At 35.6% G+C, this 21865-nt stretch overlaps 1 protein-coding gene across 8 annotated transcripts in view; it reads right to left on the reverse strand.

Moving 5' to 3' along the window:
- LOC121312951 (poly(rC)-binding protein 3-like) overlaps window positions 1–21865 on the reverse strand; it is a 295367-nt gene that overhangs the window by 36700 nt on the left and 236802 nt on the right. Inside the window, exon 1 of one of the 8 annotated variants that reach the window (XM_041244946.1) lies at window positions 17402–17460. The exons of 6 other annotated variants lie outside the window; for them this stretch is intronic. The gene's annotated coding sequence lies outside the window, so the exon portion shown is untranslated. Of the gene's footprint in view, window positions 1–17269; window positions 17355–17401; window positions 17461–21865 lie in introns of those variants that run through there. One more of the 8 variants, XM_041244945.1, reaches the window with a different exon arrangement.

Genomic DNA, 21865 nt, shown 5'->3' on the forward strand with positions numbered 1-21865 from the left:
ACCTAATAAAATACTAGAGCACTTTTAGACTACTAAGATAAACAATTGTTTTCCTTGATGCCATATTATCTTAGAGTCTCTTTGCATCTCAGAAGCTGCGAAGCTTGGCATTGTCATTAATTAGAAAGAGATACTAGGTACTGTGGAAAGCTGAATATAGACCCAGAATGCCACCAGCATGAGGTTAGGGAACAAGGTATTGATGGAGATGTCGTCTTTCAGATTAAGTCTTATGTACATTCATACATAAATACATGCACATATACATACATACAGTACATACATACATACATAATCCAATATTATATCCCAGTAAATGGCTACGATGGCCAAGACTGTAGGATAATAAAAATACAGAACTTAAAATAAATCCCCAAAAAATGAGAGAAAAATGAGGAAGGACTGGTGTAGTCTCCAGAGCCATGTTAAAGACTTCATCCTTGGTGTGGCGTATGGCTGTGCTCAATCAACACAGCCATATAAACAGCATTCCTGGCAAAGCAAGGACATGATAAGCAACACTAGAAAGGTCAGGCGATGGCTTCTGTATAGCAGTGAACACACACATCTGTCACAGAGCATTTCTCAACACCTCCCGTTTAGTTAACAATTTCTGCAGCCAGACTCACAGGGTTAATTGTTGCTTTTCCATCACCGTTCCTAATTTGTTCACAGATAGCTCATGTAGAAAGCTGTAAAAGATTCTGAACACTCTAAACACTGTAATCTTGCTGAAAAGGCAACTAATGAGGGGTCAACGCTTATCAAATTTTACTGTGATAAGTAATGAATATAAACGAGTATCCATTATGAGTATGCCAATTAGCACAAAGCTATTCAAACAATCAACTTACTTTAATTTACTGAGAGTCACAAAATGGCACTGGCAGGTTTTACACCCATGTACTTATGAGTATAATTCCTGTGTAAGTATGAGGGCTTAGAGAGAAAGTACCGTATTCCTTCAAATTTAAGACATACTTTTTTTGACCATTTTGAGCTAAAAAAATATCCTGCATCTTAAATACGAGTCTAGAATAGTGATGTGTGTATTAAAAATCGACAACAAAAGATGTGACTACCCAAGTACACAAACATCAACGTGTCTGACTGCCGAGAAGAGACAACAAGGATGTCTGCCCAAATATGCAAGCAGCAACGTGACTTACTGCTGAGGAAAAACAAACCAAGCTTCTTGAGGAATTCCAAGAGAAATGTTTACAATTTCAGCATTTCTAACAAACAGTACCAGCTTGGACAGATTGGAAATGCTGATCAGACCCTCATATTTTCCAATATGCCAAGAAATGTTCAATGCTGTTGTTGTTGCTGGGTTATATGTTGCCTGATGCCATGGAGTGTTGCGTCATGCTTGTTGTTGCCAGGATGCGTGATTTCATAAGTGAGTGGTGGTATGTGTACGACAGAGACGCCATCTTAAGTATTATACAGTGCGCAGCACAATAAACAAGCTCTGTGGTTAATCTATAACAACACTGTTTCGTGTCACTTTTTTACTATGCAACAGGGTAACTGAGGCTGTCACTTTGTAAATGCAAATTTATTTGATGTTTTATTATTTCCTCAAATTGAGGGTGGTAAATTTGGGCTGCATCTTAAATTCGATGGAATATGGTATGTGTATTCGGTCTTCTGCACCCTTCTAGGTAAAAACACAGTAAAGAGTAGCAAGTCATAGTTAAAGTTTGGTATAAGTACACCATGATAAATCCATGGCATGGGCATAGGACAAGTATGGATAAACTATTGCTGCACTAACGTCCCATGGTACATTTTTAAGCATTTTTCTAATATAAACAAAGTATTATCAAATCTGACAAAGCACTATTAAATGTTTATAAGGGGATAACCTAAGATTTTGTGTGACTGCATTTTACAACCATATACCCGTGGCAGCTCGTGGCCAAAAAAGAATGGGGAGGCAGAAAAGGCAGAGGGCTAGGAGTCCCCTGAAGCCCCCTGCAGCAGTAGAATCTTATTATTGCATTTGGACTGACAATGCTTTTCATATCTTCTTCACATTTTACTCCAATTCAGTTGTTAAGTGCATTTTCTCCACTAGCCAGCAGAAAAAATTAAACAGCAGCCCATTATAGTTTATTCTAATAATGTTACACTGCCAGCATAAGTGTAAAAATGTACTGTATACAAAATAAATATAGCATTTAGATTTTCAAGTCACTAACATACTTTGCATAAAATATTTTCTAATCAAAGTTGTAAGGCAGGAGAAAGGCAGACAAAAACCAAGCACATCCTATTGCCTTAATTTGCTCAGCGTAAATAAATGACCAAAAAACTAATTATATACAGTTCTGTACATAATAAAACTTATCTATTAAATAAAAAGGAAATTGATTTCTGAGCAAGGTAGATTACGATTTGAAAAAAAAAAACAGAGACAGTACTCTTAATTATAATTTTTAAATGTATTAGTTTAGATGACTCAATCTCTAAGTCCTTCTGTTGCACTTTGTTCCTTTCACTCTCATCAGTATTAGCATCCAAGGTAATCAATGTGGGAGGGCAAGTGTCCTGTGATTGGCTAAAACAGGCAAAAGGGGAGGAGACAGCATGCCACCCTCCGCTATTTTTTAGCCAGCTTTACTCAGCATTCCCTGCAAGCCAGCTGAACAAATGGAAGACATGCTAATCATAACTACAGAGGATGCAAGAGTGCATCTTGTCTTAAGTTCCTGATTTTTTTTATTTAAAAAAGTCTGGCAATTGCCACTTCGGTACAGAATTTGACTTCAAAAAATTCATTTATACTGGCTGGCTGTTGTCATTGGTCTCTTTATTATGTTTCATTGTCATAACTGCCCTATCATTTTATCACAGGATAAAACCAACACAAGCACCACCACCACCACCCCTGCAACATTGTGTTTGCTCCCTATAACATTACAGTTCATCATTCAAACACCAATGTAGTAAATATTCTTCAGAGTGCACATTTTGTTTTTATCTATGCATATTCCTTCATTCATTTTTTCTTCTCTAATAGCAGTTGTTTTGTAACAAACTCATTGGTTAGTAAAATATAGCAGACTCCTGCTATTTCTTTTTTTTTGGCATATTTTCAAATATTACACTCGCAATAATATGTTATTTAAATTGTGTAAATCATGCCAGGAACTAAATTTATAGAGCTGGAACAACACATGAGTAAATATAACGCTACATTTTCCAACTCTTACCACCTTTCTCTTGAACTGGAAGGCACCAGCTTTAAGCAGATCTGAACCCAGAGCAGTGTGCTGCAGAGTGGAAGGTTGTGGGTTAAGGCTAAGGCACCATCCTCGACTGACAAAGCTGTAAAGCAGAACTTATATAACTAGGGAAGTCTAGGGCCATCTGGTCTGTCACAGAGTACACTAGAGCAAAAAAGACCTCAGAATCATCAACACTCACAAAGGTTGGTCTAGCTGTGAGCTGACATGGACTCTGCAGGGATATTTTCTAGAATGTTTTCTTAAAAGAATATAAAACCTGCAATTACTGCTTTGAAAAGAAAAACAGCATTTCTCAAAAGGTATCTTACCTTTACTACATTTTATACGCTCGTAATGTGTATACTTTGTGTTTGTAATTGTCAGTGGCTAGTTACTTATTGTGATGAATAACAAATCAATTCCAAAAGTGACAAAAAACATACTTCCGTTATAATTTTATTTGAACTAGACAAGTACACAAACACCACTGGGATAGCATTACTCAGGCTGTATTTTTATCATGATAAGAAATGGCTTATTGCACGGCAATTCACGGTGTAAAAATAGGTATTTCACATTTAAATTATATTTATTAAAGCAGAAAAAAAGTTGCGTTGTCATATTCAACTTTGATCATTTTCTCTAGTTATTATACAACAAATGTTCCTTAATATAAATGTTTACATGAAAAACAGTAAATGCTAAATTGTAGAATATTTCTTTTTTATGTCCACCTTTTAAAGACATTCTATTTTCACTGTCAGTGAATTATCAAACAAAATAAAAACATAAATAAATGTAAAGATAACAGCCACGTGAAATCAACGTTCCCTGTACGCATTTGTCACAACAACTGACAACAGCCGTTGCACTCAGTTTACTAACTTTCATAAGTTATAAATATCAGCCTCAAAATCAAGACTCGAGGTAAACCTATTATTTTGAGAGCATTCTTGCAGTGTTAACATAAGCATAGTTGCGCTGTCTTGCAGCTGCTGATTCGCCAATTTCCCTCTGTAAAACTTTATGTCACGTTCAGACAAAGCTCACGCGGGCGCCAGCGGATCTACCAGCAGTGTAGATCAGCCTAGAGTAAGCTCCGAGTCAGCATGAAAGTAACCTGCAGGTTAAGCTTCACTTGTGAGAATTTGCTGGGCACGTACAAACTAGTAGTTTTTTTTTTTATTATTATTTTTTTATTTCCACCTGTTGCAATGGTGCAGCGTTTGATAGCTTATTTGTTTTCTAGCAAACCTGAAACTGGGGCTGATAAGGTAATTGTTATTATTATTATTATTATTATTATTGGTAGTAGTACTTTTTGTAGCACTTGTGAGCGTATTATTAACAGATGCAACATCATTGCAGTGTTCTAGTGAAAATACTAGCGCTGCTGCACATTCTGTTGCTTGTCAAGAATGTTTTACAAGTGTTGATAAAACATCTGACAACCCTCCTTCCACAAATATCAGTCCATATATTTAGTTAAAATCAAGCACAAAAGGTAAACAACATGTAAAGTGTGCTCAGGGATACTTTTCTGGACACAGTCTGATCCAAGGCTTTCAGAGTCGTTCGACAATTAACAAAACAAATGCTTCTGATCAGTGAGAGTTGCTTGCTCTGTGCTATTATTATTATTATTATTATTATTATTATTATTATTATTATTATTATTATTATTATTATTATTATTTAAAAGTTGATTCTGAATCAGATCTTTCTAAACGAACTAGGTATGAAATGGCCCTTAATGCGATCGTGTGAAAACTGAAAAGCTATTAATAGCTAATACATCATAAGGGCTAGCCTGTGTGGGTATATTATGTGGTTACATTTTATCATCATACTTCTATATCACAACCTTTTTTTTCTTATTTAAGTACGGTATAATAATAAATCTAACTATTTAAAAATATATCCAACAAAGTAGATTTTAGTTGGATATATTACACTTTTGAGTATACTATTGTGAGGTGTTATTGTATTTCTATGCTTTTTAGTCAAAACTTTAGTCAAAAGTTTCTCAAGATGGTTACAATTGAAGGCAGTGCAGATGCCAGTGTTTTATACAATAGTACAAAGCAATTATATGCAGACCACCAGTTCAGCATGCAGTCTATATGTATGATAATAACTGACAGGGCTGCAGTTATGATAGGGAGACAAGCTTCATAAAGGTAAATACATGCTTCATAGAAATTGTCTCTCTCTCTCTCTCTCTCTCTCTCTCTCTCTCTCTCTCTCTATCTATCTATCTATCTATCTATCTATCTATCTATCTATCTATCTATCTATCTATATATATATACAAAAAATATATAGCTATATAATATCTATATATATAATATATATATATATTATATATATATATATATATATATATTTATATACTCCATAATTCAGAATCAGAGGCAGAGCCAGAATATGTGTCTTGTGTATGTTTAAATTTAAAGCAAATTGTAAAGTTGCTGAGATACTTGTGTTGGAATATTGTTTCATAATTGTATAATGCAATAAAAATAATAAATTAAACAGTTGATGGGTGGCTGAAAGTTTCTCACTGATAATTTACCCTTTCTCAGTCAAAACAACAAATTTCTCAGGATCTAAAAAGCTTAGAGGGAACGCTGTGTGAAATATCCCCTTCTTGTACTGGACAGAGTGATCTTTAGCAGAAATATTTCCGATCTTTGATGCAGCTGGTGTCTTTTTTCGATGACGACACTTAAAAAATAAATAAATAAAATACAGCCTTAGGTATTATACTACCAGCATATTGGTAGTGGCAACGCAATAGATGGGAAACACATGTTGCACTACGGTCCTGATAATGTAGCATTCTGTTATGGTTGCACGGTACAACCAGTGTGTATTAGTTCCAACCAATGAGATGCCATTCTTGTGTTAAAATATGAGGCATTCCTATTGTGGTATCTTTCTTTTGCACTCCCATATACTATATTTTCAGAAAGTGGATTTGGATTTCATATTGTTCTTTCTTAAATAGCCAGCGGTGTGTGGATGTTATTTTCATAGCTAGTATGTGTGAGAACATATTGGATGTGTTTTGTTTATTGTTGTATATTACCACACACTACATATACTGTATAATAATGTCAGCAAAATATGATCTTTGCTAAAAATGGCACCAAACCCACCCACTGCCGCTCATAGTGATGACTGCTGCTCATGCGCAGACACGTGCTTCACAATCAATTCCGTTGTAAGCCATTTATTCCAGCTAAAAAGGAACAAAAAGGAGTTATGTTTTCCAGAGAGCCGCGAATCAAGTGATGTCTGTGTGACTGTTGCTAATAAGACCCTCATCAGCTTCAAACAGGACGAGCACAAAGCTTTGCTGTTTCATGTTTCAGTCATATTCCTTCACTGCTCTGCATAATTAATGTCTGAGACAAACCATTAACAAGGGCTCTTTGTACAGGACATAGATGATTATTCTTTTTTTTTCACCTTTTGTTCTCGCAGAAGAAGTTGCATTCGACACAGCAGTGTATCCATTCATTCATCTACAGTATTTCGCTTTGCAATTTCTCTGCACTGTACTACGACAGCTCAAGTAAGCATAGTTTAATTTTACTGCATAGGAAGAAGAGGGTATCAAAGCTATAGTTTCATGCAATCATGTTTGTTTAGATAGCTAAGTTTGAATACTGGGTGAAGGTTTACCACATTCTTCCATTGCTACAGGTACTTCCATTGTAAACCATGTTGGCGTAGCAGTATTTCTGAAAGGTAGTTTCAGCAGAAAGTGTCCACTCATCCTCATTTTAAGGAAAGATAGACTCACGCGCTAGGTTGAATTGACATTGAGTGTAAACACCACATATTGTATGCTGTTATTCCCTCACACACAAATGTTTACTGTCCTATAAGCCTGTTATTAAGGTGACAATTATAGCTCTCTGAATGAGCTAAAAAAAAAAAAAAAGAAGAGGGATGTTATGTTGTGTTCATGTTTCTGCTATCCAGCCCCTTCCATCAAACCTGTCTGCACAAACACAGGTTTAATGAGCTCCATTTGTTCTCTCAAGCTTGCTTACTCCCAGTGATTGCTTGATTAAGGATTTGCTATGTTTTGTGACCCTGGTAAGTACACCAATCAGTCAGACTAATACCCTGAATCTCCTTGCCTGTATATTGGCACACTTCCTTAGCTCGTAGGCCAGGCCAGGGCACACTGGATAGCTGGATCATGATAGAGGGATCAGTCTGGTGTTAAAAAAACAACAAAAAAAATGTTTTTTTTTACTCTAATCGACTGCATGCTGTCTGAGCTTGGTCTAATCCACTAGGAACACATCATGTAAATAGAACACAGCAGCTGTGTAAACTCAGCTCTAACAGGTTTTCTGCCAGGTCAGCTGCTGTTTAGACGCTGTTTAGTTTATTCAGCCCTGTGACATTATGATGGACACTAGACGATGAGGTCTATTATACTATTCTAAACAACATGGATCTAAATCACTCACCTCCACTCAGTCATGAAGGAGTGATCACCAAGTCATTCAAATGTTCTTTGTCTTATTAGTGTTTAGTAAATTATCCACTTCTAACTGAGTTCAAAGTATTATGGCTCGTCTCACTTGTTTTGTGTTAATTGTATTACTTTCTTTAGCGTGGGTGTAATGGAGGGCACAACCAGCAGTTTTAATCAATGCGTTTAAATAAAGTGTACAGACTAGGCGAAGTTACTGAGAAATCAACGTTTGTCAGGAATTGTAGTCCCACAGTATCACTGTGGTACAACTGATAGCTCTGCGCTCTAGCTCCAGCACAGAAAGTCATACAAAACCATATATGCCTTGAGCCTGCGAGCAACCAACTACATGCATCAAACACTATTGGTTTTTAACCATCCCCAATGTATCCAATCGGAACCAAATTCTTCCATTGGCAAGCCAGCAGGAAGAACTGGTGCAGGTATGTCACAATAATAAACAACAAGGCAACTAGCATTCTTAACAACGTGCATATATTGCAAGTACAACGTTATAGAAAAATTGCTGCATGAAGTCATTAGGTACCAGGAACAACAACAACTTTTCACCTTGCTGCATACCACAAATTAAAGCATAAAAACAAACTAAGAACCAGGAATTTTCAACACAAGAAAAGGGGGCAGTGATAATGTTTGTGCTACTAAAAAGTAAGAAAGCTAGTGTATTGTGATATGGGTCATTTATTACCACCCTATTCTGATTGACCAGCTTCATTATCAGAAATGTTAACAGAGAATCTATGGTCCCATGTCTTCAACCCCAGTGCTAAAGTCTAATCCGCAAGGAGGTAAATATGGGTTTAATTAATGAAGACTATAAGCCAGAACTATTTAGCATGAACTGACATGTACAAATAAATTATATTAATACATGTGCCAGTTTAAAAAAAAAAAAAAAATCCTTTTATGTAAGCAGTTCATAACAGCTCACTCTAGACTAGATTAAATTAAATATTATTTATCTGTAGTTCTAGCAGTAATCATGATAGTCACTGGCAAAAATATATTAAAGGTGATAGGCAAATGATTCAGAAATTTCACTGACATTAGAACAGATGTTACTAGTAAGGTCTGTACAAAAATTAACTAATTAAATAAACAAACAACTAGTTCCCAGCATCAACCCATCAACCCTGCAGATCTGCAGTGCTTTGACCTGAGGCAGCATCGGAAGCATTCAGGCCATACAGAATATTTGCATTCCAATTGTTTTTTAGTTTAAATGTGGGTGTTTCACATTTTAGTGGCCAGCTTGTATCAGTGACATCACAAAAATGGCTTTGACAAACTTTGAATTCAAAGCAATAAATGATTTAATTAAATCTATCATCCTAAGATAATATTTAATCACCTGTAGGATAAACAGAAAACGTGATGGCACTTCCTGTGAAACAATGAAACATCTGAAAACATGCATTGATGTGGGACATGAACCCACTGAACATGTTATACAAAACTTTGTAGTGTATCAAAACACAATTAAAATTCCTAAAGTATTGTTCTGTATTTTGGGAAAAAAAATAAAACAACAATTGAAAAATAACTTATAGGTGAAGAGAGGAGATGCTGTGTTGTCAGACTCAAGGTAGGCTGGCTCCCGTCAGGGTTTACGTAATGGAAGAGGTGCTGAAGCCAGTCTCATGTGAGCTGCTGTTTTGTTTCTCAGGTTATGTCAGGTTACAGTGCACTGCAGGTTGCTGACATAATTAACCAAGAGTTTACCTGGCAGTAGGTAGGTTCTGTGCCAGTAATGTAAACTATGCTGGCTATTCATTAGACTGGAGCTACAGCATTTGGCTGTAACATAATATAGCTCGTATTGTAGAATATGGAGAGACAAATGCAGGGATGAAGAAAAAAAAAACCTCCTATTACATATTTTCTAGCTACAAGCTTATTATTAAAGGTTGATATGACAGCCTGTACATGCTTCCTAATCTTTTGAAAGTTTTGCCTTTTAACAAAATATTGCAACAATCAAATATATCATGATATGCATTGTATCCAGACCTACTTATCAGAATAGCATATGCCTATAGGTACTATTTTAACTCTAAGGTTTACTTACAAATGAATAGTGGTGGAGTAGATATGCATATACCACACATATTGTACCTTAGTGCATTTTTTCTACATCCTCGCATACATTTCAAACAAAGTCTAGGTTAATAGACAAAGGTTTCTCATCAAACCGTTGTGTAATTGTTTAACTAAATTTATTTTTGGTACAGTTTTGCAATTTAATTGAACATCTTCCTCCTCTTAAGGCAAATTTTATTAGCTTAAAATAGGCTTGTTTTTTTCTTTTATAAAAGGACGTCTGTTCCACCCTGCAGCTTGCACAGCTACAGTTTGCTTTCAGACAATGAATTATATTCTCATCAAACTCAGTCAGGCTTGTCATGTTTGCTTGTAGCCAGTAATTTCCACATGAACAACATGGAGCCGCTAGATAAGTACAGTAAATTAGAGGATATCAGATGTTCTAGAAATGCTGAGAAGTGAATTTCTCCTCCTGGCTGCATTGCAGTTGCCATATACCCTAAATACCCCTCCAATAAATCATTTGAAAGCCTGGTTTGATGGATAGATTGTCAATGGGATTATGGTAAAACAAATACAATCACAGTTAAAAAAAAGTACGGCAATATGCATCTGTACTACTTTTACAGTTGATTTGGCATATGTTTCTATATATTTAAAGATGCTAAGAGTAACGTTCAAGGCGTTTACAGTAATACTATGATTGCCATATACAGTCGCAATCAATTTCTAATTGCTAATTGACTTCTTATTGCTATGTTGAAAGCTATAAATTAAAATAGAGTTTGAGCTTTATAATAAAACAACAAATTATTACACAACATGCGTAAAATTTAAAATAACAAAAGATGTGTTATTCTTACATAATTTTTTATAAATACAGTACAGTAGTTTCCAAATAAAGATCCCATCGTCGATATACAATATTAATTGGAAAATAATTGAAAGACTACTTTGAGATAAAAAGTTTTGCAGAATTGTCAGGAGAAGACTCTACCCTTTCTCAAAGCTAAGCTCAGTCATTCTAACAACAACGTGACAGTAACAGCGTCCTATGGTAGGTAGATACAACTTAAAAAAATAGCATTCCAATAACTGTTACCTTTGTAAGATTTCATACCAGGGTGTCTCAGTGGTATTAATTTGCTTGAAATGTTGCAATTTTTCCAATCTCTCCACAGTTTTTTGGTCTTTCTCATTGTACATCATACATGAGTTGGATTCAATATGATCAAGACATTGATCAGTAATACAGGCAAGATAATTCATATATTAAAGTAAGTCCATTTTAATTTATATAAAAGTATTTCAGTGGAGGCTCCTTAGAAGAGGCAAGGGGGGCAGAACCTCAACTATTCAAAGGAAAAAAACACACACACACATCTCTCTCTCTCTCTCTCTCTCTCTCTCTCTCTCTCTCTCTCTCTCTCTCTCTCTCTCTCTCTCTCTCTCTCTCTCTCTCTCTCTCTCTCTCTCCCTCATCCTCTCTCCTCTCTCTATATATATCGTCCTATATATATATATATATATATTATATATATATATATATATAATATATTAATTTTATTACAATAATAAATGTTTTTATTTTAAAATATAATTATTGGCTAAAATATAAGATTTTTTTTTACCCTAAACACGAGATTTAACATTCCTAAATTAACAGCATTTATTTATTTATTTTTTATAAAGGGAGGCAATCCTCCCTTCTCCCATTAAACACAGAGTTAGCAGTGGCAGATTGTGTGATCTGAGCACGGGTTTTAATTGGAGGAGAGCAGTTTTTTTTTTTTTTTTTTTAACTAGAGGAAGCTTTGCCGAACTCCTGTCTGTCTAAAACACAGCACTCCCACTAGTAGACCAGGTGATCTTGTGAACTTTGCCACAAGGAGCGACCCACACCCTCCCGCCCCCATCTAAAGCGCTGCTGTAAGCAGTCATATGTGATGTTAATGTAGGAGTGTTAATGTAGGACTCCGACATTGTAATAATCAGCCCTACACTGTATCCTAGGATACAGCAGACGTTTAGATGTGGCTCTCTGTCAACCTTAAAGATCTACAATTTTTTAGCATTGAAAAGATATTTAACGACCTACTAGGAAAATACATGATGTTTAAAGTGTAATATCTGTTTTTCTTCAATTTAATAAAGCAAAATATGTTACATTACTTATGTGTTGACTGAAAAAAAGCATAAATAAGTCAAACAAGCACAAATATTTAGATTTTCTATCAATAGCCTTCTTGTGTGACCAGGAATACTGTGATTTGCATACTGGAGTTCATATAGGCTAGTGAAGTCTGAGAGGAAAACATTGATTGGCTGTGCTAACAATCACTTTTTGCTCACATGTTAGGGCCGCCTTACTTTTTGTCCCACAATTCGAGCACTGGTCAAAAATCAATCGTCTCACCAGATGCAATGTGACAAGCGAAACTGTGCACCGATTCGACAAAATTAATAGAACCTATACTTTTGATAAGTATCATTCACACCACATGCAACACGACAGGTGAAAGAAAGAGAATTGAATCCTATTTTTTTGTGATTTTTTTGAGCGATAACTAGGGAATTGACCAATCAGAGAACAGCTTCAGTGCACGTGGTCCAGCAGGGTGAAACAGTATCCAAAATGACAGAGGAAAAAATAATACTTGCTGTGGAAAAATACCCATTTTATGACAAAGATCATCACAATTATAAGGATAGAGATTTGAAAGGTAATATATGAGAGTCCATTTCAAAGGCACTGGATAAGCCTGGTATGTATGATTTATTGCCATATATGTTGAAATACCGTCAGAGAAGCCACTCATAATTACTACATCATGTTGACAAATATGTACTAGTCTTGATCATGGTTCTGTAACAGCAATTTTTATATTTTTATTGATCTGGCATATGGTCAAGTCGCTGCAAAGTATCTTGTCGCTCAATGAAAAACTACATTGTGTCTGGTGTGTGGCAGCCTTTACTCTTAAAAACAAGCATGTACCAATATTAGCTGAATTAAAAATCTGTTTTTAGTTTAACCATAATTATATGTCATTATAATACACCTTTTCTGGGTACATATAGAAGTACATAGGCAGAAGTACAGATTATGAGTTGAAAGGTGCAGATAACATGCTTTGCTAGTACAAATAACTGCCAGGTTTGAGGTTTGGAAGGGTAAGGAATTCAGCAGTTGATGTGTGTGTGTGTGTGTGTGTACTGGAGAAGATAAATGGAGGCAACTCAATCTCACTAAATGCTCAGCACATTTTTCTGCTTGGTTCTGCCCACTAAGTTAATGGCTGGGCTTTTTGCAATGTGATGGATGTGATGGCTCTATTGACAAGAACTAATGATGTAAAACAGATTTGATTCTGGGGGGAAAAAAGGCTGAGTATGTCTTTCTAGGACTTTCAATCAAAGGGCAGAACTGATCTAAAACTAGGTAATGATGGCCTAGATTCTAAAAGATAAAGAGTATGTCAACATGGTGGGAAAGAACTTGCTCTAGGGTGACGTGAGGTGTTTCATTCAATGTTCTGCTGCTGCATAAAGCCAGCTGATGGACAGAACACATCCTATCAGTGCACAATGCACACGTGATTAGCTCTTGATTTTTTATTTTTTTTTTTTTTTTACAAATTATCAACAAAAATGTGCCATTTCTGCCAGCCTTATTCTTTTTGACTAATCTGTTGGTAACGGGCCTGTTTTGGTGCTGTCCAAGTTGGAATAAATTCCATTCCTGGCAATGGTGCAGTTAGTAGTTAACATGTGCTTATGTCCTACCGTTAAATTCCTGTTGGCACCATTGAAGTAAACAATCTTTACACATGCATAACAAGTACACCTAACGTATTTAACACAATTCCAATTAAAGTGCAGCAAATTAAACAATATCTGCCAGACACTCAAAAGCTTCCTCCATGTCCAGGCATAGGGCACAATACATACTGTACCAGTTGTTTAATTTATTAACTATATATGAAGCCCATTGAGATGGCTAACCTCAATTTCAAGGGAGCACAGCAGGACAGAGAGCCACAGCATTCCGAAGGCTTTACAGATTTGACACGCAACAAACATATGAACCAAACAGACATGTTGTACATGGAAATCCTTGACAGGTTTACTATTGTGGCTACCATAAACACAGTCACTCGTAACAAATAGTTCACTCTTAATGTCACTGGAAACTCAGGTCTGTAGCCCATAGGATGTTTCTTCTTTCTTTCTTTTGCAAAATCAGTTCAGTTCTTTGAAGTCAGTTGTTTCATATTTTGTAAGATATAGTGCCATGAAATTTTAACCCTATATGTTAAACTAATTGTGAACAACAGTACAGTATTCATAAAGACAACAGAACAGCTATCGTTCACCAAGCTCAGCTGATGCCTTTAAGCCTGTGTCATCACTTCCCTTTACACAAGTTTATCTTGAAGAATATGCACTAAAGTATATATTTTTCCTATGCATATACTTTACTACAACCATGTCCTTCATGATTTAGTATGCTTTACCACAATCACCTGTTCTTTACAGTATTTGTGCTATACCATTGTTCCGCTATACTTTCACTAAGCTGTACTACACTTTAGGAGACCACAAGTTTCTTCTCTAAGGCTGCATTTACACTGGGTTTGTTTCAAATGGACTTGGTCTGGTTTGTTTCGTTTAAAAAAATGTATCAGAATGCTTGCTGTTCACACTTTTCTGCGAGCGAAGTTGACCGAGTTTGTTTGGATGTGAACTAAAGTTTGTTTTTTGGTCCTTTTCAATTTTTTTTCAGGGCCAAGTATGTTTGTGTTCACAATACAGTTTTCAAGTGTTTATAAGGTGTGTGAACTGAATGTTTACAATGTCCTGCAAGGCATATTGAAAGATGACAGCTATTGATGTAGTGCTCAGGTTTTAAATATGTCATGTTTTAGATTCTTAGATATTGCTTTGGAAGAAAGCACTGGAAGAGCACTTCATCAATTTAATGAAAACATGTATTGATGTCTGCAGTCGGAGAATAATTCAGTTTACACAACTCTGCACAGTTCTTCTAGTGTTGGCATTAAATAAAGTAATTCAAGAAAAGACTGAATATATTTTACTATTTTTGTGAGTTTTGTCCAGTTCAGCGTGGATAGGTGTTTGGCCACATTTCTGTCAAACTAACTGAGCTTCAGTTTCTCCCACTGTCCAGATTCCCACAGTGAAAAACTGGGACGTTTATTTTTTTTATTCAATTCACTGATGCCGTACCAACTCTGAAGCCGTTAAAATAACAGTATATTATAACAAAATAATACTTTAAACATTAAACATCAGGCGAATTTATTGCCATTGTGTGTGCTGATGCGCTGGGGAAGCAAGATAAGCTGATCCTTGGAGCTAGTATTACACTTCAGTCATCAACACCAGGCAGAAGGATATCTACATCATCAGATGGAAAGAAACGCAAATGGATGGAGATGCAGATGGATCACATTAGTTTACTGTAAAGCTACGTCTTAGTTGGTGCTTATCTTGGCGAGAACCGAGTTCAAATCAGAATGAAGGTTTAACATCTACTCTCATGTAATGGAAATCAGATCATAGTAACTCATTTATTTCTTTATATAACATCCTAGATCAACACCTGGACATGTACAAAAGCATGTTTTTCGGTCTAAATTTTTTTATCTAGTCGTGAGGGTTAACAAATCCCAATTTTGTTATTAGGTTTATTTTATTAAATTTGAATGGCGCGATTGCTAACATGAGACGTACATGTAATTGTAACGCACGTGTAACTAGTCAAAACATTTCTATATATATATATATATATATATATATATATATATATATATATATATATATATATATATATATATATATATATACACACACACACACACACACACTCTCACACACACACACACACACACACACACACACACACACACACAATAAATTAAGGCTGAAACTGTGACAATCCCAGTTTTCACAGGATGTCTGGTAGCTCTGATGTAGTTCGGAGACATATTTAGTTTTTTGCTCTACTTGTTTCTTCAGAATATGAACTAAACTAAGCACAACATGTTCACTTCCGAGTGGTATTACCTTGTATAGTTCTTTAGGTTTAGGGTAGGCCAGTGCAAGTATCTTACAAGTAATATGAACCCTGCTGGGAGTCAATGTAGTTTATGCAATACTGAAGTTATCACTAGAGTGTTGCCATAATGCTCTCCTCAATTATTGGTTTGACCTAGGTTATTTTTTTTTTTTAATTGTAGTTGTCACAAATTTTTTACCCCAGTTGTTCTCCCCAATTTTGTATGCCCAATTATTATCTGTATCCTCAACTCACCGCTCGCAACCACACAGCTGACTCGGGAAACGGTGGCTGGAACACACGTCCGCCAAAACGTGCTCCTGCCAGTCCGTCATTTTTCGCACTGTGGATCCACAGTGAGGCCACCAGACCTATAGTGCCAGAGGCCAACACAAATCTGATGACTCACTGCAGAACCACAGGCACCCTATCGGCCACAGGGGTCAACCTCCCTTCCTGGGTGGAACTCAGCCAATTGTGCCCTGCCCCCTAGGACTCCCCAGTCACCCTATAGCCTGGATTTGAACCTGCAATCTCCAGGCTATAGGGTGCATCCTGCACTCCACGCAGAGCACTTTTACTGGATTCTAATAGTGTCCCAATGGTTATTTATATATTTTTTATATGAATTTACATTAGTATCAAGGGCAAAAACATTATGGAAATGCAATCATATATAATTCTTAAAACCTCAACCTAATAAACATACATTTAATAAACATTTTGGTCTTTAAAGCACATTGCAATATAATACAATGCACTGTGCCGTTACCCTCTAATCTCATACCATGTTCATAAAGTTTTTTCAAAGTGCCTATAAATTCCAAAGTTACATGATACACAATAATACATGGCAAACAATACTGTTCATATAAGCTCCAGTCAAAGGGAAGAACATTGGGATGGCAAGGCTAAATTTACATGTATTGCCATTGGTTTTCTTTATTAGGTTGAGGTTGTATTACAAAGTGACATTTGGTTTATTATACCTTCTTTCGATTCTACCTCACGAAAGAAGTTCTTTTTAGTGTTTTCTGCCAGATGTGAGGTAGCTAGAAAGAATCCCCACTAGGATGCAGTGTGAAAAACATACAGATGGAGAAGAAGCTTACAGCTGTCTCTTGACCTGTATTCGTCCTACAATTCCAGCCACAGAGACTTATCCGAAGGTATATCAAATCAAGACAAGTAGACAAACTCAACAAGAACCAAAATTGTGAGGAGGAAGAGGGAGGCATACATCTATGTAGCAACATACAAACCAATTCACCTATTCATTAAATGAAAACACTTTTTGGTTAAGATCAGAACTCACTTCAAAACTGTTGCAGCGGATATTTTAAAATAAAGTTTTCTGAAAGAATAGAATAAGCATGTTTTGCTTACCACTGGAAAGAAAGCAAATGCACTGCAGCAGTGATATTCAGATAATAAAACAGGTTGTTATCCCCCGCTTTTCCCAAACAAAGATCCATTAATCTCAGACCTTATTCCCTATGGTCGCTAGCTTTACTTTACCATGGCTTTTGTATCTGAAGACCCATTGTAGTCCAGCTATTTCCAAATTTTCTAATTGTTCAGGTCTGAAATTCTCAGGCAGTCAAGGCATGTGGATGGGCTGCCTACAATCAATACATACTGTGATAGGCCAGTTTACGATAATCTCTCTGAGCTGCTCAGATAAGAGGTATAAAAATGCTCAGCTATTCTCCCTCTCTGACAATGTGATTAAAAGTAGTTCAGGTCCCATGCAGTCCCTTCAGGACACTATCAACAATGATGTAAGTATCTATAAATAAAAGAAAGGAACACACATACTTCTGCATGAGTGTCCACTTAGCCACAACCAGATCTCCCCAAGCCCTTTATTGTTGGCTTATTTTGGGTTATCTATCTGAGTTTCACTTAACAAGGCATAATACAGTTAATAGGGGTTAAACTGAACCATGTAGAGCCAAGGGGCATTCATGGCTCTTGAATGGTTTGCGGTGACATACTGTGGTATAGCGAACTTCAGTAAAGCACAGTGAATGCATAATGAAATCCTTGTAAATCACAGGCAAATATTGTACATACTGTAACTATGGTAAAGCATTGAAAAGCAGGGGAAATATATGAGCATGGGAAACATGGTAAAATTAATATCACCATGCACATATTTTGTTTTATAAGCAAATAGCTAATAGTTACAAATGTTATTTTTGGATATGACATGCATAACACATTTTTAATAAGCACAAATAACATGGTTTATCTATGAAAATCAAATATTGTGTGTGCATGTGTGTGTGTGTGTGTGTGTGTATATACCCACTGGACTACAATGGGTCTTCAGATACAAAAGCCATGGTAAAGTAAAGCTAGCGACCATAGGGAATAAGGTCTGAGATTAATGGATCTTTGTTTGGGAAAAGCGGGGGATAACAACCTGTTTTATTATCTGCATATCACTGCTGCAGTGCATTTGCTTTCTTTCCAGTGGTAAGCAAAACATGCTTATTCTATTCTTTCAGAAAACTTTATTTTAAAATATCCGCTGCAACAGTTTTGAAGTGAGTTCTGATCTTAACCAAAAAGTGTATATATATATATAGTATATGTATTCAAGTTGTCAATTAATCAATTAAACTATTAATTTTTTGGCCTTTTAATTTTTTTGATGCATGTTAACATCACACCTCTGTCTGGTCTCTCTTAGAATGCCATAATTCATTTCCTGCAGCACCATTTCAATACACTCAAGTGCATGCCAGGATTGAATGAGTGTCAGTATCGTTTCAATATAAAATTATTCAGGGAACTGCATTATGTAGCAAAGCTCTCAAACTGAAGGACTTGTGAATGGGAAGTTTATTGAAAAAAAAAACCTTCTGACGGTCCACTGGATTCATTGGCGAGGGTTACTTTTATTTACTGTCAAAGTGAGCTCCAGTATCACAGAAGTGCTTCTATTCTGCTGTACCATCTGTGTGCGAAACATGCTTTCACTTCTCAAAATACATTTACTAGTAGTTTTTCTGCTACAGACAACAACGCAAGAACAAATGAACGACAAAGTACTGTTTTAAGTATTCGGGATCCATGCAAACCCATGAATCAAGCTAAGCACGGTACTATAACCAGTGCTGTTGCAAAGTGGCTAGCTACCGACTGTAAGCATGTTGTTAACATTGTAGCTTTGTTTTATTTCAATAACTACCTTTATTTTAAACTATATTATTTACAACATGACCGTTACTCTGTGAATATTTTGTTTTATTTAGGCAATTTCAAGTTATTAATAAAAAGGATTTTGAAATATTATTATTATTATTATTATTATTATATTAATATTTTAAGATAATATATATAATTAATCATACTAAAATTTGTCGTTACTTTCTGCAATGAAGTAAAATACTCATTTTATCTTAAAAGAAACTCATTTATGTCTTTCAGAAAATCATTATAATTCCAGTAAGGACTGAGTACCCATAACCTCGTCAACCATTGTGACTAAATTGTTTGTTTGATATTATTTATCCTTTTGACACAAAAAAATAGGAGACAACAAAAAAAAGTTTTTTTTTTTTTTAATAATAATAATAATAATAATAATAATAATAATAATAATAATAATAATAATAATAATAATAATAAGACAAAATTAAATGAGATGGATGCAGTAATTGTATCAATTAAATATGTGATTAAAACCAAGATTAACAGATTTTTTACAGCCCTAGTGTGTAATTTATATGTGCGACCCTGAATTTTTCTATGGAAACTCTTTCGGTAAGCCATCAAAACTGAAAGTTTGGTTGAAAGAATTCTGAACTTTTGCATTGTCGTAGAGACTCTACCTTCATTGCATGTAATTACCTTATACTGGTCAGCGCCTCTTCAATATTAAACATTGTAGTGTGTGCGTGTGTATTGTAATGGAACAGGGAGAGTGTTCAAATTTTCCCTGCCAAAAACACGTACACATGTATGTTTAATTTGTTCATTGTTGAATTGTAACCTGCGCCTGGCAGGTATTGTAAATTGAAGCCATGTGCCTGGGTTCAAAAAGTCAGCAGCCATATTAGTCAAGACATGTTGTGTGTGTGTGTGTATGTGTGATCACTCGTATCAAAGTAAAAAGGTACTGTGTGTAGTTTTTGCTGTTCGTGTATAGAAATCTGTGTGTTCAGCCGATAAACAGTTTAGCTGTCCGGTTTGTTAGACAGGTTCCTGACGTTTGTAGTCAGCGCTCCAAGCTGGAGCTAGGATTTAGTTTTCGCTTTTTTGTTTATTTTGTTTATTAAAAGTAGCGCATCTGCGCTTAAAACTCCATTCCTGTGTCCTGGGTATGTATGTGTGTGTGTGTACATTTTGTAAAGTTGTAAAGTTCGTTGTAATGAATGAACTTTACAAAATAAACATTTGATACTATTCATATTTTAATGTTCTGATTCTCTCCTGGTCACATGTGATTAACAACATGGCCGTACCATTAAAGCACAAAAACTCAACAATGTAATTGCTCCAAACACTCCTAAGCGAAGAGTTTTATGGTGCTCTAGTTGGCATATGATTGACAGAAAGCTCACTCACAGCATGTCTTTCAGTCCAAAAATATATTTGGAAATCAGTTCAGAAGTGGCTGCTCTCTAAATTGTGTGAGACCAGCTGGAACATATTCTCCTTCATTTCTTAAACCATTGCTGCAATTTACCTTTCCATCTTTGAGTTGTAAAGACAAAAACAAAACATCAATACAAAATACAGTATTTGGCCATTTACTAGGAATGTTTAGCAACTGAAGTAGACATAGCACCTAACCCTAACCCTAACCCTAACCCACAATACCACAACTCCAGAGGCCACTTCCCGGGAATGAGTTACTTTAGAAGTAACCTTCTTACAGTGAATGCCCCTACTGTATGTTCAGTTCAAAAGTATTAGCAATGTTGGTGCATAGACGGATGACATTCAAATCAGACGAGATCAAACAGTCACACTCAAAAGAATTAGCACTGAGGAAGCCTGTTTGGCAAAACACGTCTGCCTAATTCGATGTGTTGAAACCAAATAAAAGAGTAACTTTCTAAAAACACAAAATATATCAATCATTTGTTTCTTACATTCATGTTGATTTCCTGTCATTTGTTTTCAAATGCTGCATGGCCAAAGCACAACCAGTTTTATTTTTGTTTTTATTATTTTAAGAGATTTCTGCAAACTGAAGTGTTACCCAGATAACAAGTGTTGGTAGTGTGTCATTGTGATCCCATTCAAAAGGTATTTTACACATTTGTAACTATTCACCGAATGTATAAAGACACTAATTTACACTGAACAAATACAACAAGGACCCCACAACATCATAAACACCCAAACTTTTGTCCTTTAACTCTAGAGCTAATGGTTTATGCACTTTAAGTGAACTGTCACAAATGCATACAAATTTAGCAGCTTTCTAAATACACTAATAATTATAAAACTATAACCTCTTAATCGCTCCAAGCAATCAACTAAAAGAAACCCAGTCAAGTAAATACGTGTTTTGACAAAGGCATTAGCCAAATAACTACAGTATATATAAGAAAACTAGGTAATTTTTTTGTTACACTTTGGAAATTTAACGGACCTCTGTAAGCTGTTTGAACATGATCCTTGCTGTTGGAAAGAACTGGTCCAGACAATGTCCCCTATGTAGAAATAAAATTAGATTTCAAATCAATAAAAGAAAAAGAAAACAACAACATTAGTTAATTTAAAAATATATAATTTGTAAATTTAATGGAGTGTACATAAAATCATATGCTGATAATGACAAACTTCTGTTTTTATAACACCCATATATGTTTTCTTTTGCTGGATGTACAATGACTTGCAGGTCTGTAGGTTTTAATGTCAATTTGCAGGTCTGGCCCGTGAAATGCAGGTGACTTGGATGGTTTGTGTTAACATTGCAGGTTGTAACAGTGTCCAACCTTCCCAAAAAAAACGTTTTAA

The sequence above is a fragment of the Polyodon spathula genome, chromosome 3, assembly GCF_017654505.1.
Source record: "Polyodon spathula isolate WHYD16114869_AA chromosome 3, ASM1765450v1, whole genome shotgun sequence".
Taxonomy (NCBI): Eukaryota; Metazoa; Chordata; class Actinopteri; order Acipenseriformes; family Polyodontidae; genus Polyodon; species Polyodon spathula.